At 36.1% G+C, this 18342-nt stretch overlaps 1 long non-coding RNA gene across 1 annotated transcript in view; it reads right to left on the bottom strand.

Moving 5' to 3' along the window:
- Positions 1 to 11237, bottom strand: part of LOC137254103 (uncharacterized) — a 53741-nt gene extending 42504 nt beyond the window's left edge. The window contains exon 1 of the long non-coding RNA XR_010953979.1: positions 11048 to 11237. This is a non-coding gene — a long non-coding RNA (uncharacterized lncRNA). The remainder of the gene's footprint in view (positions 1 to 11047) is intronic.
- Positions 11238 to 18342: the final 7105 nt, after the last annotated feature.

Raw genomic sequence — 18342 nt, 5'->3', positions numbered from 1 at the left:
TTTCAAATAAATTCTGAAGCTTTTGACCAATATGTGACAAAGACAAGGGCACTATATTTATCGGAATATGCTTGGTACAATATACCAGTAAGCGTACATAAAATTCTGATAATCGTGTCTGCTATTCTTCCTATTGGTCAACTTTCGGAAGAAGCTCAAGAGTCCAGAAACAAAGATGCACGAAACTATCGTGAACTTTTCACCACAAAAAAGTCAAGAATTTGTAGTAACTTGGATTTGCTGCACAGATTGCTGATATCGTCAGACCCGTTCATAAACAGTTTGCGGAAAACCCCTAGGTCAAAGCGGCGAGCATTAACGAGTGAATTTATTGGCTTTTTATCTGAACCAGAGCATGTTGACGATATTGACTCCGACTAACTTTATACCGGTTAAAATATCACTTTTTATTTATAAGTATGTATTTCGATTCAGTTTTTACAAATATATGTACCTATGTTGTTTTTGACTTTGAAAAAAAAATTTTTTAAATACTAATCAAAAGCCTCTAAGCTAAAGTTAAGAAATATAAACAATTTTTATTTATATTGGCACTGGAAAATTCTTTTAAAGTAGAAAATATGATTATGTGAAATTTCACCTTATATGAGGGCAAGGAGAAAAAGTGGGCGGATCACGCCCATTTTTATTCTCAAATCAAACTTAGTCATCTGCAACCGCACTGCAAAATTTCAAATGAATTGCTCCATTGGTTTGGTTGTTATTAATTTTGGCATCCTAAGAGTGAAAAAAGTTACACTGTGCACCGCTGCGCAAAAAATATCCTATGCATTTGTTATTGGCAACACCGAGACCAAAGCCAGGAATTTAGTTTTTATCGGTTTCATTACTTGTTTACAAGAAAAAAATACAAACGTATTACACATTTGTGGATGAACATTAACAATGTCATAATAATATTCGTCTTGTAATGGCCAACACCATCGCTTAGTACAGCGCAAGCGGGCGGAAATAGTAAGTTTTGATTTAGAGATGTTCAGCGGTGAAAAAAGTGTCAATAAATAAAATTTTTGAGTTGTGCGGACAATAACCTGGCAGGATATCATTGTCCTTGCACTAAAGCTTGGTCCTATGGCCCGTGCTTTTTTACTCAAACATACAAACATTTACATAAATACATATAATGACTATGAATTGCACTCTACACAATTAATGCTTTAATTTTGTGAATTTTTCAAATGGTTTGATAATTTATTAGCGAAATATACTGCCACACCCTTTACATCGTACTCGAAACAGCTCTGAGTAGTTGGTTGTCTCTTCGTCATATTTATCGTTTGTTTGAGGTGTATTGTGCCAATTGCCATGTAAACAGCTGGGATTAGCGCCGTGTCGTCTTAGAGATTTTTCTATGAATTTTTGAATTCATCTTTTACATATTGTGTAAGGCTGTTTTTTGTTGAGTCTACAAGTAAAAATTCTTATTATTGGCCCAATGCTTTGTAGTCCTTTATTCGTGCAGCAAAAGAGGATCAAATTGTACGCTCGATAGAAGCCAGTAGCGCATTTTGTGGATTTGATGTCACCGAAGCGTAAAGGTTTTCTTGTTCACCATGCAAGCGGAAATGGGGCTGAATTTCAGTTTGCTTATTTGGCTTTTTATCACGCAGTTTTTCACTTTGAAGTTTGTTCCATGATGAGTGGGACAAAAGCGAAAGCATTTTTAAACGCCAAATTTAGCATAATTTGTATTTGTTTGTGTTAACGTTAACTTTTTCAATATACGAAAAAAAAAAAATCATTATTGGCTCGTTTTTCAATAAATTTACGTTAACTGGCAAAGGAAAAATAATAACGTTAAAAAATTTTTTGAAAAAGGGAATCATCAAAATAAAATTTCTTTTTACTTGCTATGAAAAAAATTACCAACTAATTTTTGAAACATTACATACTTACTTGATTGGCGCTGAACGATTTTGGTCATCCAACATAACGCTGCAGTATAAATCATTTCCATTTGGTCCTACCAGGGACAGCTCTCCTTCTCTGTTTTAGTTGGTGGGTTCGGAATAAATGTAAAACACAATGCTCCGTAAATCTATAAATTGCAGTACTTTTCACAAATAAAATTTTTAGGTTTTAAATTTTTAGCACCAAGTTCAAACCCTTGGGGTTAGTTTTAAAACCAGACGTGTATACATGTTTCTATTTTTAGATTTATGAAATTTGTTAGTTTTGTTTCAAACCCAGAATTAACTACGAGTTTCTATTTTTAGATATATGTAATAAACTTTTCTTGGTTTTGTTTTAAAACAATTTTAAGATTTGAAACTTATCGTTGAAATAAGTTTTTAGTCAAAAAACACATTGACAGGTTTCCAATTTAATACAAAAAGTTTTTAAAAATTGCTTAAACGTTACACCCTTATTCTAAGCTGGCGACAATATTTTTAACCAGTTACGAAAATGAAAAACAATTTTTCGTATTCTGATTTTCTGGTTGCTGATAAACAGGTTACCAGTAAAATAGGTGGTAAAATCTTGATATCACGCAAAATTACACGTTTTTACGAATTTTTGTTTGAACAAAAAAAAAAAAATAATAATAATAATAATAATAATAACAAAAAAAGTTTATCCTTGATAATTTACAAGGCTTTTTGAACAATATTCCTCCTTTTTAAACCAAGGTTTGGTTCACATTTTCATCTTATTCGCACAGCCGTGTAGGCCAGAATTGTTACGATTTTCGTTTACAGGATACACCGATAACAAATTTACAAGTAATATTCGGAAAAATGCCGTTAGGTTTAAATTTCCAACCGTGTATGAACTGTAATAAAACATAATTTCCATATGAAAACCCCTGCAATTGTTTTGTATTAGACTTGTTTAGTAATTTTAAAATGTATTTTATCATAATGCTACCGAAATGTGTTTTTTTTGATAACGTTATTACAGAACGGAATATTTAGCTGGTTTCGGATTTATAAATTAAATATATGAGATGTAGTAGCATCCGCTCATAAGCACCCCGGTAATAAGCACCAGAGTTACTGTGAGAAAAAATTTCCATTTCAATGTACACAAATAATCGTGATATAAACACCTCGATTAAAAACACTGATTTTTTATGACTTTATCATTTTTCCTGTTATATGTACAGAATATGAAATTTTAAACTTTAAATTTCTCTCATGCACAACTTGAATGAATGATAAATTTGACGAAAATTCTGTAACCTGATTATTATATTACCGAAAATCGTTACCTGCTGGTAACGTCTTTATCCCCAATCAGAATACCAATAACTTATTTTCGTAAATGGTTAGAAGATGCCTTCTACCAGGCTAGATTACAGGCATCAATAGTTAGTTACAGGCTTTTTTAAAACTAATTATGCAAAAGTATCTGAATTAAGGATTTATGTGCAAAAAGGGGTTTAGGGTCGATGTTCCCTTTTTGCATAAAAAGGCTCTGTAGGAAGAATTTATTTTTATAGATACCACTGAAACTGGCTTCGTGACATCACAAAATGTAAAGATCTTTGCTGGATTTTTGCTTTGTTATTAAAAAAAAAATTTAGTTACTCAAACTCTTACACAGGGGCGGATTAAGAATGAAGAGGCCCGGGGTCGAGATACTTGTGGGGCCCTTTTTTAAGGATATTATCATGAAAAATAAATTCTTTGCGAAGGAGATCATTATTTTTATGTCATCATGTAAACAGTTTGGTACATTCCAATACAAGTCATTAAGTGATAAATGCCTTGGATTTCACACATTTCTACAACCTTCTACTAACGTTCGAATCACTAAACTGATGAATAAATAACTCCACTATTAAATAATGCAAAATGGCCTTTATTAAAGTACTTCACAATAACACTTCTACTGCTCGACAGATAGCGTGCTTAAATCAAACTGTTTCTGATTCTCACCTTTACCTCCTTTTATACTCTGTGACTTCCTCGCTCGCATACTTCTAGGCGTTTCTATTTCTAGAATTTACTATTCGTTTACCAGCTATAAATTTCTCAGCTATAACTACAGATGCACGATGATTATAGCTTCTCGCATAGGCCATGCGCGTGTATATGTGAGTGATACTTCCACAGATGATTGCCTACTTTTGGGAGTATCTCAGATATAGCATTTGTTTGTGCTGTTCTCTCCGCTGCTTGTATGGACATATGTGTAGACATAATGATTAATTTGTTTACGTGTATACAAGTGTGGCAGCTTGCTTTATTTTTGTTGTGGGTTTATTTACTTAGTTTCAGATTAGTGATGTGAGTATCACTTAGTATCACTAATATTCGTCACACTGCCCTCCACCTAAGTCTGATCGTCCCGATCTGACAAATCTCTCGATCTAACCACTGCTAGCCTCTGCAAATGAACCACCCTTCTATTTCGTGGGTTTCCAATGGTTTGTATGCGGTAGATGGTATCACTGGTCCTCTTAAAAACTTTGTACGGGCCTTCCCAACTGCACCAAAATTTGGATGGAACACTTTCCCGCCGGTTAGGGTTGTATAACAGTACTAAATCTCCCTCAACGAACCCTTCCGAATTGTTCTTCTTGTTATACCTGTGTTTCGTGTTAACGCTCACTATCCTAGTTTGTTGCCTCACACTCTGTTGTTTAGCCACTGAGCTACTTCGCACAGCCTGATCTTGACGGATTGACTTTGCATCATCAGTATCATCTTGATGATTCACAACAATAGGGCGGCCTGGCTTGAAACTACCCTTGCATTCTTTCTGGGAAATTCTTTCCTTCGTTTTGGTGCGTCGATTTGGTTTTGTCAATGCCAGTGTTTCTCTCGCAGGTATCTTTGATTTTGCTTTGTTTGGCCCATTCGTTCCATCAACCTTTGCCCGATCTACTGCCTTTGACTTTGGTGGTATTTGTCGAGTCGCCTCCACCAGCACTCGCTTACTGCTGAACCGTTTCTCCAAACTGAAGTTGAGTGGTACATCCAGGTTCTTATAGCCCATAATCCTTCTCTGCATATCGACTTCATCAAAAATCTCCGTCACAACGAATTTGTGTAGAACCATGACCTTCCCAATTAAAACTTCACAGATCACTTCTCCCCGGACTTGGTTATACTCGCCAGTAACCGTAAGTATCCTTGCTCCAGGTAATGGCTTTACTCTCCTGTTGGCCAAATCAGATCGGATTAAGGAATGAGTTGCGCTCGTATCTAGTCAGTAAACGCTCTTTGCCATCCACATTCCCTCTGACGGGAAGACTGCTTGATTTCCTTCCACTTTGCGACACAGATATCACAGGACATTCAATAGCTCGAGCTAGCTCTCGATCTCTACATCTGACTTGCTCTTGTTTATCTCCTCCAGCTTTACGTTTACGACCAGCCAAGTTGGAACTACCAGGACCGGTGCTGCAATGACGAGCAATGTGACCTGAGTTACCGCACTTGAAACACTTCATAACTCCGTAATTTTTAGGTTGTGATTCCTTCAGCGCCTCCAATATTGTGTTTATCCAGTCTGGCCTTTCCACTTCCACACGGCGGGCTTTGAAAACTGGCTTCCACAGTAGTGACGCCGTTTCCTGAGCCAATGCCAGCAAATGTTTCAGCAAATGTTTGCTTTGGGTTCGCGTATGTGGCTCGCTTCGTTTCGACGTCCCGTATGCCGTTTATAAAGCTCTGGATCTTTACCCTTTCAGTGTATTCCACGGGTGCATCCGCATTTGCAAGATTAGCCAATCCTTCAATGTCCGAAGCAAACTCCTGCAAAGTCTCATTAGATTTTTGGCAGCGGTTTAGCAATTATATTTGGTAGATTTGTTTCCTCTGTTCGCTTCCGTAACGTCGTTCTACAGCGGCCATCAATGCTTCATAGTTGTTCCGCTCTTCTTCGGGAATCGTCTGTAGGATTTCGTCTGCTGGCCCCTTCAATGTTACGAATAGAGCTGCAACTTTATCTTCAGCATTCCAGTTGTTCACTGCTGCGGTCTTCTCAAACTGTAGCTTAAAGACCTGGAAAGGAACAGAACCGTCAAAGGATGGTGCCTTTACCTTTGGATTACTCGCTGGAACTGCTGGGCGATTTATTTGCAACGCCTGTATACGACCTCTCAAAGCTTCTATCTCGGCATCCATTTTGTCCTCGAGCTGTAAAATTTTTGTATTCTGGGCTTCTAACTGCGAAGACATTTGTGCCACCTGCAATGATAAGCGCTTGTGCTTCCATCTTGGATGTAATCTGTGTCGACATTTCTGAAATACGCGTTTCTTGTGCTTCAATCTTCGATGTTATTTGTGCCGAAATTTCTGAAAAACGTGCTTCTTGTCGTATCTCCTGTGATTCCAGTTGGGAGGCCATATATGTCTTTTGTTCTTCCAGCTGTGATAAAATTTGTGTTTCCTTTGCTTCAATCTTGGCTGTATATGCCATATATGTCTTCTGTTCTTCCAGTTGAGATGACATTTGCGACGACATTGATGTTACTGTCGATGTTTGTGCAGATATTGCAGCCAATATCATGTTCAAGTCCGTGCTGGTAACTATCTGCGATTTTTCGTTTTTCTCTTAAATTTTTGTTGTTGATTCTTCCACATCAGGATAAAAGACAAACTCGTCCACATTAATTTCTTCCAATTCCATAGCCTCTCGTAGTCGTGCCTGAAGTTCGATTTTATTGCCGGTTGTATTCAATCCACGGCTCTCCAACTACTTCTTCAGTTGCTGGATCATCAATTCACTCCACTTTGCCATGTCCTTGTTGTATTCAAAACAGGGCCGCCGAGAGAAAATCCGGGCCCGGGGGCAAAAAAAAACACAGGCCCTCATACTTACTTACTTACTTAATTGGCGCTTAACCGTCTAAACGGTTATGGCCGTCCAACAAGGCGCGCCAGTCGCTCCTTCGCTCCGCCAACCGGCGCCAATTGGTCACACCAAGGGAGTTTAAATCGTTTTCCACCTGGTCCTTCCAACGGAGTGGGGGCCGCCCTCTACCTCTGCTTCCATAGGCGGTTTCCGATAGAAACACTTTCTTGGCCGGAGCATCATCTTTCATTCGCATAACATGGCCTAGCCAGCGCAGCCGCTGCGTTTTAATTCGCTGGACTATGTTGATGTCTGCGTATAGCTCGTACAGCCCATCACTAAATCTTCTTCGATACTCGCCATCGCCAACGCGTAGAGGTCCATAAATCTTTCGAAGAACTTTTCTCTCGAACACTCCCAAAGCCGCTTGATCTGCTGTTGTCATGGTCCATGCTTCTGCCCCATATAGCAGGACGGGTACGATAAGTGACTTGTAGAGTATGATTTTCGTTCGCCGAGAGAGGACTTTACTTTTCAATTGCCTACCTAGTCCAAAGTAGCATTTATTGGCAAGATTGATTCTTCGCTGGATTTCAGTGCTGATGTTGTTGCTAGTGCTGATGCTGGTTCCCAAATAAACGAAGTCTTTTAATATTCCGAAATTATGGCTGCCAACAGTAGCGTGGTTGCCAAGGCGCATATGCGCTGACTCTTTGCTCGATGACAGCAGGTACTTCGTTTTGTCCTCATTCACCATCAAACCCATCTTTACCGCTTCTTTTTCCAGCTTGGAGTAAGCAGAACTAACAGCGCGGGTGTTTAGGCCGATGATATCAATGTCATCAGCATATGCCAGTAATTGCACGCTTTTATAGTATATTGTCTCAGTGCGGTTAAGTTCTGCAGCTAGTATAATTTTCTCCAGCATCAAATTAAAGAAATCGCACGATAGGGGGTCACCCTGTCTGAAACCTCGTTTAGTTTCGAACGGCTCGGAGAGGTCCTTCCCAATTCTGACTGAGCTGATGGTGTTGCTCAACGTCATTTTGCACAGCCGTATAAGTTTTGCGGGGAAACCAAATTCAGACATAGCGGCATATAGGCAGCTCCTTTTCGTGCTGTCGAAGGCGGCTTTAAAGTCGACGAAGAGGTGATGTGTGTCGATTCTCTTTTCACGGGTTTTTTCCAAGATTTGGCGCATTGTGAAAATCTGGTCGATGGTAGATTTACCAGGTCTGAAGCCGCACTGATAAGGTCCAATCAGCCGGTTCATGGTGGGCTTCAATCTTTCGCACAATACACTTGAAAGGACCTTATATGCGATATTAAGAAGGCTGATTCCCCGATAGTTGGTGCATTTTGCAGTATCCCCCTTCTTGTGGACTGGGCAAAGAACACTTAGATTCCAACCGTCGGGCATGCTTTCGTCCGCCCATATTTTGCTAAGAAGCTGCTGCATGCGCCTTACCAACTCCTCGCCACCGAACTTGAATAGCTCCGCAGGCAATCCATCAGCGCCCACGGCCTTGTTGTTTTTCAATCTGGTTATTGCTATTCTAACTTCGTCATAATCGGGCTGGGGGACATATATTCCATCATCATCGATTGCGGGATCGGGTTCTTCATCTCTGCGCGGTGAATTGCTGCCTCCATTTAGGAGAGCAGAGAAGTGTTCCCTCCATAATCTAAGCACTCTCTGGACATCAGTTACAAGGTCGCCGTTTTCATTCCTACAGGAGTTTGCCCCGGTCTTAAAACCTTCCGTCTGTCGTCGTATTTTTTGGTAGAATTTTCGGGCGTTATTCCTGGTGGCTAGCAGCTCAAGCTCCTCGCACTCACGCCTTTCTGCTTCTGCTTTTTTCTTCCTGAAAAGGCGTCTCGCTTCCCTTTTCAACTCATGATAGCGTTCACACACTCCTCTTGTCGCGCTCGCTTTTAACGTAGCCCTGTAGGCAGTGTCTTTTCTTTAGGTTGCAACGCGGCATTCTTCATCATACCAGTTGTTTTTTTCGTGGCCGCCGGTAACCAATTTTTTCCTCGGCGGCGGTACGAAGTGCTTTGGAGATATGCTCCCACTGCTCCTGTATTCCTTCAGGATGAGTTATGCCCTCAGAGAGCAGGTGTGAGAGTCGAGTTGCGAAATCATTGGCAGTCTGTTGTGATTGAAGCTTTTCGACGTCTAGCTTTCCTTGTGTTTTTTGTTCCTTGTTTTTAGCCGCGCTGAGGCGGGTGCGTATTTTGGCTGCAACGAGATAATGGTCCGAATCGATGTTAGGTCCTCGGATCGTGCGCACATCTAAAACACTGGAGGCATGCCGTCCGTCTATCACAACGTGATCGATCTGATTGCGAGTATTTCGATCAGGAGACAGCCATGTAGCTTGATGTATCTTTTTATGCATGAACCTCGTGCTTGATATGACCATGTTTCGAGCACCGGCAAAGTCAATCAGCCTCAGTCCGTTAGGAGAAGTTTCATCGTGTAGGCTGAACTTTCCGACTGTAGGGCCAAAAACACTTTCTTTGCCCACCCTGGCGTTAAAGTCGCCAAGCACGACTTTTATATCATGACGGGGGCAGTGCTCGTATGTGCGTTCTAATTGTTCATAAAAAGTGTCTTTCACCTCATCGTCTTTCTCCTCTGTCGGCGCATGTGCGCAGATGAATGATATATTAAAAAATTTTGCTTTTATTCGGATAGCGGCGAGACGCTCGTCCACAGGCGTGAACGCCAGCACTTGGCGACAAGGCCCTCATACTAAAATCAACAAATTCTCAAAATCTAAATTACCACCTTTTACATATTTATATGCATTTGTATATGGGGTATTCCATCCCATTTCGACCAATTTTGAACACGACCCCTTTAGAATTTGCTGAAAGTTTTTCTTCTTTTTCTAGCTTACGAAAGACGTTTTTCAGAACTTTTTAAAATTTTTTCATCCAACTCAAAAAAAGTTATAAATTTTTAAAAAAACACCGTTTTTGTTTTCAAAATGCTATAACTTTTTCAAAAATTGACCGTTGGGGATCTTTTTTTTAAATTTGTTTTTAAATGTACTTTTCGGAAAAAATACAAAAAAAATTTTAATAAAATACAAATAAATTTTTATAACTTTTTCAAAAATTGACCGTTTGGGATCTTTTTTTTAAATTTGTTTTTAAATGTACTTTTCGGAACAAATAAAAAAATTCTTAAAGTTTTTTTTTCAATTAAATAAAAAAAAAACGGCGAAATTCAAAAAATCTCGAAAAACTGAAAAATTACAAAAAAAAAACTTTAAAAATTTTTTTGTATTTTTTCCGAAAAGTACATTAAAAAAAATTTAAAAAAAAAAGATCCCAAACGGTAAATTTTTGAAAAAGTTATAGCATTTTGAAAAAAAACGGTGTTTTTTTAAAAATTCATAACTTTTTTTGAGTTGGATGAAAAAATTTGAAAAAATTCTGAAAAACGTCTTTCGTAAGCTAGAAAAAGAAGAAAAAGTTTCAGCCAATTCTAAAGGGATCGGGTTCAAAATTAGTGGAAATGGGATGGAATACCCCATATACATGTATTATTAAGCATATATATGCATACTTGTATATTATATTCAATGAATATATAGTTACGAACTTTAATTTATCTACATATTCATACAGATCAACATATGAGTAAATATGTTTACATAGAAATATACATATTCTTCATAAATTATTAATATACACATTAATAGCCACGTTCACAGATTTATAAAATTTGTTGAAATTTTAACCGATTGCAATCAACGAAAGGTGATTAAAGGTGTGGTTTTTTTTATTTTCTGTAAGCAAAAAGCTTGGACAGCATTTTGAGATTCCCGGGCCCCTCCATAGCCCGGGCCCGGGGGTAATGACCCCTCACCCCCCTCTCTTCGGGCCTGATTCAAAATCTTCGGAATATATTAAACAATTCCTCTTCTGACACCAATTGTAACGAATTTAGTGCAATTTCGCTTATTTGCAACTTTTTACTAACGTTCGAATCACTAAACTGTTGAATAAATAAATAATAAAAGAAAGTGATACTTCCACAGACGATTGCCTACTTTTGGGAGTATCTCAGATATAGCATGTGTTTGTGCTGTTCTCCCCGCTGCTTGTATGGACATATGTGTAGATATAATGATTAATTTGTTTACGTACATACAAGTGTGGGAGCTTGCTTTATTGTTGTTGTGGCTTTATTTACTTAGTTTCAGATTGGTGATGTGAGTATCACTTAGTGTTGTTACTTCGGGAAACTCACGCTACAAGTTACCTGCCAAGATTTGTTCTTGGAGGGCGCCGCCTCTATATCGTCGCCATAGTGAGTCCTTTCAACAGTATGTTAAGTACGGGGTGGTCGTCGCCGCCACACTTTAACTTCCATCAAAATTTTAATAAAAAACTCGCACCCGATTTAATGTGCCAAATTATATTTCTCTTTATTTAAAATAATCAACTTTTATTTACACGTCCGCAGCTTAGAATCGGCAAAATTATAATGATGGCGGTGAAACATGAAAATGCCGAGCCATCATTGCCAATCGTCATTTTCATGTTTGACCCCACACATATATCTTATTCTCTCTTACATGCTATATTTCAATGCTCATGCGGTATTATCGTGTATTTGGTTCTTTCTGTTTATAATATTCACAATTAAATACGTCATTGTGAGCGACACTATTGCGATGTTACCAGATAGTTTATGAAAAGCTAATTTGAGGGATTTTACCCTCACATCACCCTTTTTGGGGAAAAGGAGAACTGACAAAGTGATCAGTTTAGTCACATTCTTCTTTGGCCATAAACTTATAAAAATTGTTGCGAACAAACGAATATATATGTATTTATATTAGGGTGTACCTTCTCTTTTTAATTCGTTGGTTCGGAACCATTTTTATTACTAATTGAAAAAGATTTTATATATTGAATACTCAAATTGTAGTTACATTTTGTAGTTTATTGTAACTTAAATGAAAGCTATAATTTAATTTACGACAAAATTAGTGAATGTTTCTTTTTCTTTTGTAAATATTTGTGTTCTCTATTCAATTTAAAGTTTTACATTTCTGTTACTTATTAAATATGTATTTTTTGTGTTGTGAACAATTTTTATGAAATAGGTTTTTTTTTGAATATACAAAATTTGTGTTATTTTCTCTTTTCTTTTTTGGTTTAACAGTTTTTAAGCCTTCGTGGCTGCTTAAATGCTAGTAGGTAAAGTTTGGATCAATCAAATTTAAAGTAAAAGTATTGAAGTAATGTTAGTTTACTTTACTTGGGCGGTTTTTATGTACTAATTTTTCTTTGTTTTTAACTTCATCGAAAATAGTTACGTTAGGTTCGTTAATTTTGGTTATAATAAACGGACCTTGATAAATATTTTCGTGTTTATGATGTGGTTCTTTTTGTAAAAGTACTTTATCTCCGATTTTGACAACTAAAGGTCGTGCCGTTTTATCGTTCAGATTTTTGCTTTGTAATTTATTTTTATTAATTAGATTCTGTGCCATTTTGTGCGTTTTCTGCATCCTAAACTTAACTTCTTTGGCATAGTTTTCGACATTATAAATTGGGTAAATTTTTTCTTTTGTTAATTCATTAGGCAAAGTTGCCTTTTCCCCAAAGACTAACTCGTAAGGTGAAAATTGATTGTCGAAAACTGTGCTACTCGTAGTAGGAAAGTAAAGTATTTTAAATAAACATCCCAATCAGAAAAAGTATCTTTTAAATATGCACGTAAGTATTCATTAAAAACTCTATGATTACGTTCAATCATGCCAACAGTTTCGTGATATTATGTTCAATATTTAGAAGTTTAGTTAATTCTTCAAATAATTCATTTTTAAATTCAGTACCTAAATCTGATTTTTAGCATTCATTGTGCCGTAAGTTAAAATGAATCCTTCAAAAATTGCTGAAGCGATTGTTTTTGCCGATTTTTCTGGCACAGCGACTGTTACCAGGTATTTAGTCATGTGGCAAATCATGGTAAGTGCGAACTTGTTACCATATTTGGACTCAGGTAGGGGTCCTATTGTGTCAATTAATAGTATATCAAATGGTTTACACGGAGTTGGTGTTAAAACAAGTTTTTCTTTTGTTTTAGGTTTAACCTTGTTTAAAAGACAATCATTACAACTTTTGATATATTTCGCTATATCACGAGTCATGTTCTTCCAATAAAATTGTGTTCGTAGTTTTGCGTAAAGTCTTTTCATTCCGCAATGTCCACCAGAAATGGAATCATTATGGTAAATTTTCATTAGTTTTAATTTTGTATCTTCATCTGTTACTATCTCCACTGGATCTGTTAAAATAATTTCTAATGATTTTAAAATCTTATTTCCAATATTTTTGAAATTTGTAATAGTATAATGTTCGAGCATAATATCGTTTTTAGGCCATTCAATCTGCTTAATTTTGCGTTTGCCGGCTTCTGATTCAATCCTCGAAAGTAATTTCTCTAAAGTCATTATTTCGTTAACAAGCTCAAAGCTAAGTAACTCAAGTTTCTTATGTTTAAAATGCGCAAAAATTCTTAAACTTGTTGTTTTATTATTTTTATCGTATGTAATTGCAGATCTTATCCGTGGGACTTTTTCGTAGACATGTAAATTAAGTTGTTTTTCGTCGTTTTTGTCTGTTTTAATATGAATATTATTGTCGTTTTGCCGGTTTGTCATTGATCTTGTCTGAACTGCTAAAATTTGTTTGTTCGATTTCTTAATCTCATCGATTGTAATACGCGATAGTGCATCGGCACCAACGTTTGATTTACCCTTTATGTAAACTATAGTGAAATTATATTCAGCTAGTTATAGTATTATTCTTGAGAGTTTTGAAGATGGGTCTTTCATATTGAATAAGTACACTAGAGGTCTATGATCTGACTTTACAATAAAGTGGGTACCATACACATATGGTCGAAATTGCTTTATTGCGAAATAAATAGCTAGGAGTTCCAACTCTATAATTGGTTTTTTCTCTTCGGCTTTATTAAATGCTTTAGATGCGAAACAAATTGGTAAATCAAAATAGCGCCACATCCAGTTGATGAAGCATCAACGGTAATAATGAATTGTTTAGTAAAATCTGGATATTGAAGTAATTTTGGTGAAAGTAAAAGCTTTCAAAGATAAAAATGCTCTTTCGCACTCAACATCCCATACAAATTCAACTCTTTTTCTGCTTAATCGGTTTAGAGGCGCTGCCAGAGACGCAAAGTTAGGTATAAACCGTCTGTAATAGTTTGGAAGTGCGATGAATCGTCGTACCGCGTCTTTATCAGTCGGTTTTGAATACTTTTTAATTGCGTTTATTTTAGAGTCGTCTGGCAACAAACCTTTGGATGAACATTTGTGACCTAAAAATTTAACTTCTGGTCAAAAAAAATTGCATTTATCTGGGTTAAGTTTGAGATTAAAAGACCTACAAGTATGGAAAACTTTTGAAAGATTTTTAATGTGGTGTGCTTGACTACAACCTATGACGATAATATCGGCGACGTACAAAAATGCGACATTGGGTGGTATACCCGAAAAAGCTATAGTCATCATTCGTGAGAATGAATTTGGTGCTATGTTTAAACCGAATGGAAGCACTTTCCATCTAAATGCGCCGACCGAGGTGCTGAAAGAAGTAATGTCACGTGAGTCAGGATGCAAGGGGATTTGATGAAATCCTGAAAAAAGATCTAATGTGGAAAAATACTTTGCTCTACCGAGATTGTCTAAAATATCGTCAACTCTAGCTAGTGGAAATTTATCAGCAATGAGTTTTCTGTTGCCTGCGCGAAAATCTACGCAATATGATAAGCTTTTTGACCATTAGTATCTTTCTTTGGGACTACAATCAAGGGACTATTGTAATTGAAATAACTGGGTTCAATCAAATCGTTGTCTAACAGTTTATTTACTTGGCGATTTATTTCTTCGCAATCTATAGTTTTTAATATATACCGGTTCTTTGTCTGTTAATCTTAATTTTTGCTCGTAGAAGTTGTTTAAAGTCATTTTGTCCGTGTCAAGAGCGAAAATGTCGGCATAATCTATGCAAAGGTCAAGTAATTTACTTGTTGAGGTATTTAATTTTTTAAAATCGAAATTAGTTTTTTCGTACGTTTGTCTTCTGTTTCTGTCTTTTTAATTGTATAAACATTATAATTTGAAAGTTTTTCTGTCCGAATACTTTTTCTTTTGACATACTTTATATCATCCGTGGTATTTATGACTTTATGTATTGGGTTACTGGAATTAACAATGCACCTAGCTATGAAAACACCTTTTTCAATTACTTGCGAGTCCACGAAAAGTGGCTCGGGTGAATCTCCTAAATCAAAAAGTCTGAATATTTCACATCTTGGTGGAATGATACAACTGTCGCTTTCTGTTCCGAGTAGGATTGGTATTCATTACCTACCCAAAAGAAAATACTATTTCTTTCATAATTAATAATGCATTTGTTAATTTTCATAAAATATTTACCCAGTATGCCATCGGATGGAATATTAAAGTCTTCATTTACTACATGTAAAGTATGTTTAATAGAAAAGTTAGAAAACTTCAAATTTGCTGTAATTTTACCTAAAGTAGAAACTGAATTAGAAGTGACACCGTTAATGTTAATAATGTCGTTCATATTTAAGGAAATATTTCTGTCTAAACATGATATCTTTATTAAAGAAATGTCCGCTTGAGTGTCTACTAGGAAAGAACAAAAACTTTGTGACTCGTTAAGTTGTAATTCAATGAAATCAGAGTAATTTAAATTTAAACAATAGATGCCTATTGGTGAAGGAAGTTCGCTTACTGACTTAGTTCGTCCTCCCCCAGTGTTCGCTCCTGAGGGGCGCTGGCGTTTAAAGCGCGAACGTTTGCGTTTCGACCTCTACCGTTTGACGATCTTGAATTGTTGTTTCTATTGTTACTATTATTTGTATTTGAATTGGAATTTGTATTTGGACGCGTATTATTATTGTTGTTATTCTGGTATCTATTTCCGTTATAATTCCTGTATCTTTGATTATTATTGCTGTTATAGTTGCTGTTGTATGCAAATGAATTATTGTTTCTATAACCAGTATAGCCGCGGTTTGGGTAAAAGCATCGATAACTACCACGTGAATTTATGAATGTGCTGTTACCACGTGATCGGAAAGCTAAAACCTGACGTTCAGTTAATTCATTGTTTTGTTCTACAATTAATTTTGCTACCACGTCTTTCGGATCTGTAAATGCCGTTGAGGCTAAAATGGTTTTTACTAAGTTTGATTTTGCATTTAAACGACACACGTTAACAGTTTGTTCGACTGACATTTCATGAGCTTTCGCTTGAGTGATCCCTTCAATAAGAAGAAACCGCTCAAGTGAGTCAGCTAAATCTTCAACTTTTTTGGCAAAATCTGTATAATTGTTTCCGTTGACGTGCAACGCTGCAATTCTCCCTGCTACAAATTTCGAGTTATCCGGTTTGATCCTATTACGTAGAGCTGTTTTAATTTCGTTGACTGAAGTTACCTGTGTTGGTATTGCTTCACGGGCTTTACCCTCTAAATTTGATTTTAAGAACGCTATAAAAGTATCAGTTAAATCTGCATTAGCGAATTGTTCAAGTAATGCCATTTTTTCTATAAAAGAATCAAGTGCAAGAGGATCACCACTGTATTTTTCTCTAATAGAATTAGCACATGTGTTAATGAAAATCCTCTTTTCCTCTGGTGTTGCCATGATTTGATCGTTAAGATCTGGAGCTGAATTAGCAGAAGGTGAGGCCACGTTTATGCTATTTGGATCGTTAAGATCTGATTTTAAAGTAAAAGAAGTTGAAGTTAGTTTTGCACTATTTGAATCGTTAAGATTTGAATCTAAATTAGAAGCTGAATTTCTAATGGAAGAATTTTCGAAGCCTGGAAAATCTGTTGACAAAGAAAATCTATTTTCCTGGTTTGTGACTTCTTCGGTCGAGGATGAAGCTAAACTTTCGTAGCTTGAGGCTGAATTATCGGAATCGGATTTTGAGTTTGAATTTTTTTGCACTTGCTTACCACTTCTAAGGCACATATGTAGTTATCAGAATAGCACAAATAATTCAGTTCAAACTATGAAATTAATGAAGTACTTATCTGAATATCTGAATTTATTTTTGATGTTGAATTGTTGAGGAAAAGGATAGAAGAAAAAAAATTTTTTAAAAGGGAACTGATTTGCAGGTGAATAGTCACTAAAGGAGTATTTAACTATTTATTGGAAGAATTAATTAAAACTGCAGTATTTGTATGAAAAATCTGTAAAAAGTAATTGAATTTAAAATGTCACAAAAGTATATAGGTATGAACTGGTAAAAATCTCAAAATGTAATCACAGACGCACCGCTTTATTCAAAAAAATCTCAATTTGGTTTTTCACGGAACCACCGCTTATATCAAAACAATTTTAGTTGGTTTTTCACGGAACCACCGCATGTATTAAAAAGTTAATTGGTTTTTAACGGAACCACCGCATATATCAAAAAAATTTATTGGTTTTTAACGGAACCACCGCATGTATCAAAAAAAATTAATTGGTTTTTAACGGAACCACCGCATGTATCAAATATCTTAATTGGTTTTCAACGAACTGCCCTTTTTTAAAAATTTAATTGGTTTTTCGAAAACCACCGTAATATCAAAAATCCAAAATTTATATGCTATTGATACAATCCAAGTTAATTATATGAAAAGCGAACGCATTGCATTTAATGGGAATATTAATGTTTTATATACGTACATATATGTGTTTAAAGAAAAAAACCGTAAGCAAAAAAAATTTAATACATACATATATATATGAGCCGTTTAATTTGAAAGTGGCATAAGTCATTTCATGTTGTTTAGGTTCAGTGATAATATGTTTTTATCTCTCCTCGCCTCCAGTTTGTTAAGAGTCCAATATCCAAAAGATGCAATTCTTATTATTATTTTATAATTTTAGAACCATCTATATATGCATTCGTTCAAAAATAACAATGCATTTAAGACCATGAGTTGGAAATGACTAATACCACTTTCAAAATAAACGGCTCATATATACTTAATTGTCACTGCTGCTAGTTTCCGTTACCGCTGCTGCTGCGCTGGCAGACCTGAATCCTCCTGGTGTTGTTGCTGCTGCTGGTGACGGTGAAAAAATGGCGTTGTATTGGTGGAGTGGTTTTTCGCGTTCCGTTATGTGAGTAGGTGGAGGAATATGGCGAATGTTATGCCGTTAGTAAATATGGTTGGTGGTACAGTTTTGCCCTTACTTAGGCGAATTTAAAATTAACTTTTGCAATAGGATTTTCTTTCCGCAATTTTTAGTTTGGATTTTCTCTGTTTGTTTTATTTGATTTTATTATAGGCTCATTTCTCCTCTATTATTTACGTTAAATTTAGTTTTGTGGTATTATAATTGTAAAATTTTCCATTAGTTCCGTAGCATTTAGATATTTATATTGTAGATTGATTTCTCTTTTATTATTTCTGTTAGATTTAGTGTTTTATATTATAATTGTAGAAATTTTTTTTTGTTATCTCCGTAGCATTAAAGTATT

The sequence above is a fragment of the Eurosta solidaginis genome, chromosome 5 (genome assembly GCF_040869045.1).
Source record: "Eurosta solidaginis isolate ZX-2024a chromosome 5, ASM4086904v1, whole genome shotgun sequence".
NCBI lineage: Eukaryota > Metazoa > Arthropoda > Insecta > Diptera > Tephritidae > Eurosta > Eurosta solidaginis.
Note: the sequence above shows the minus strand (reverse complement) of the source record. Positions and strands in the feature narration are given on the sequence as shown.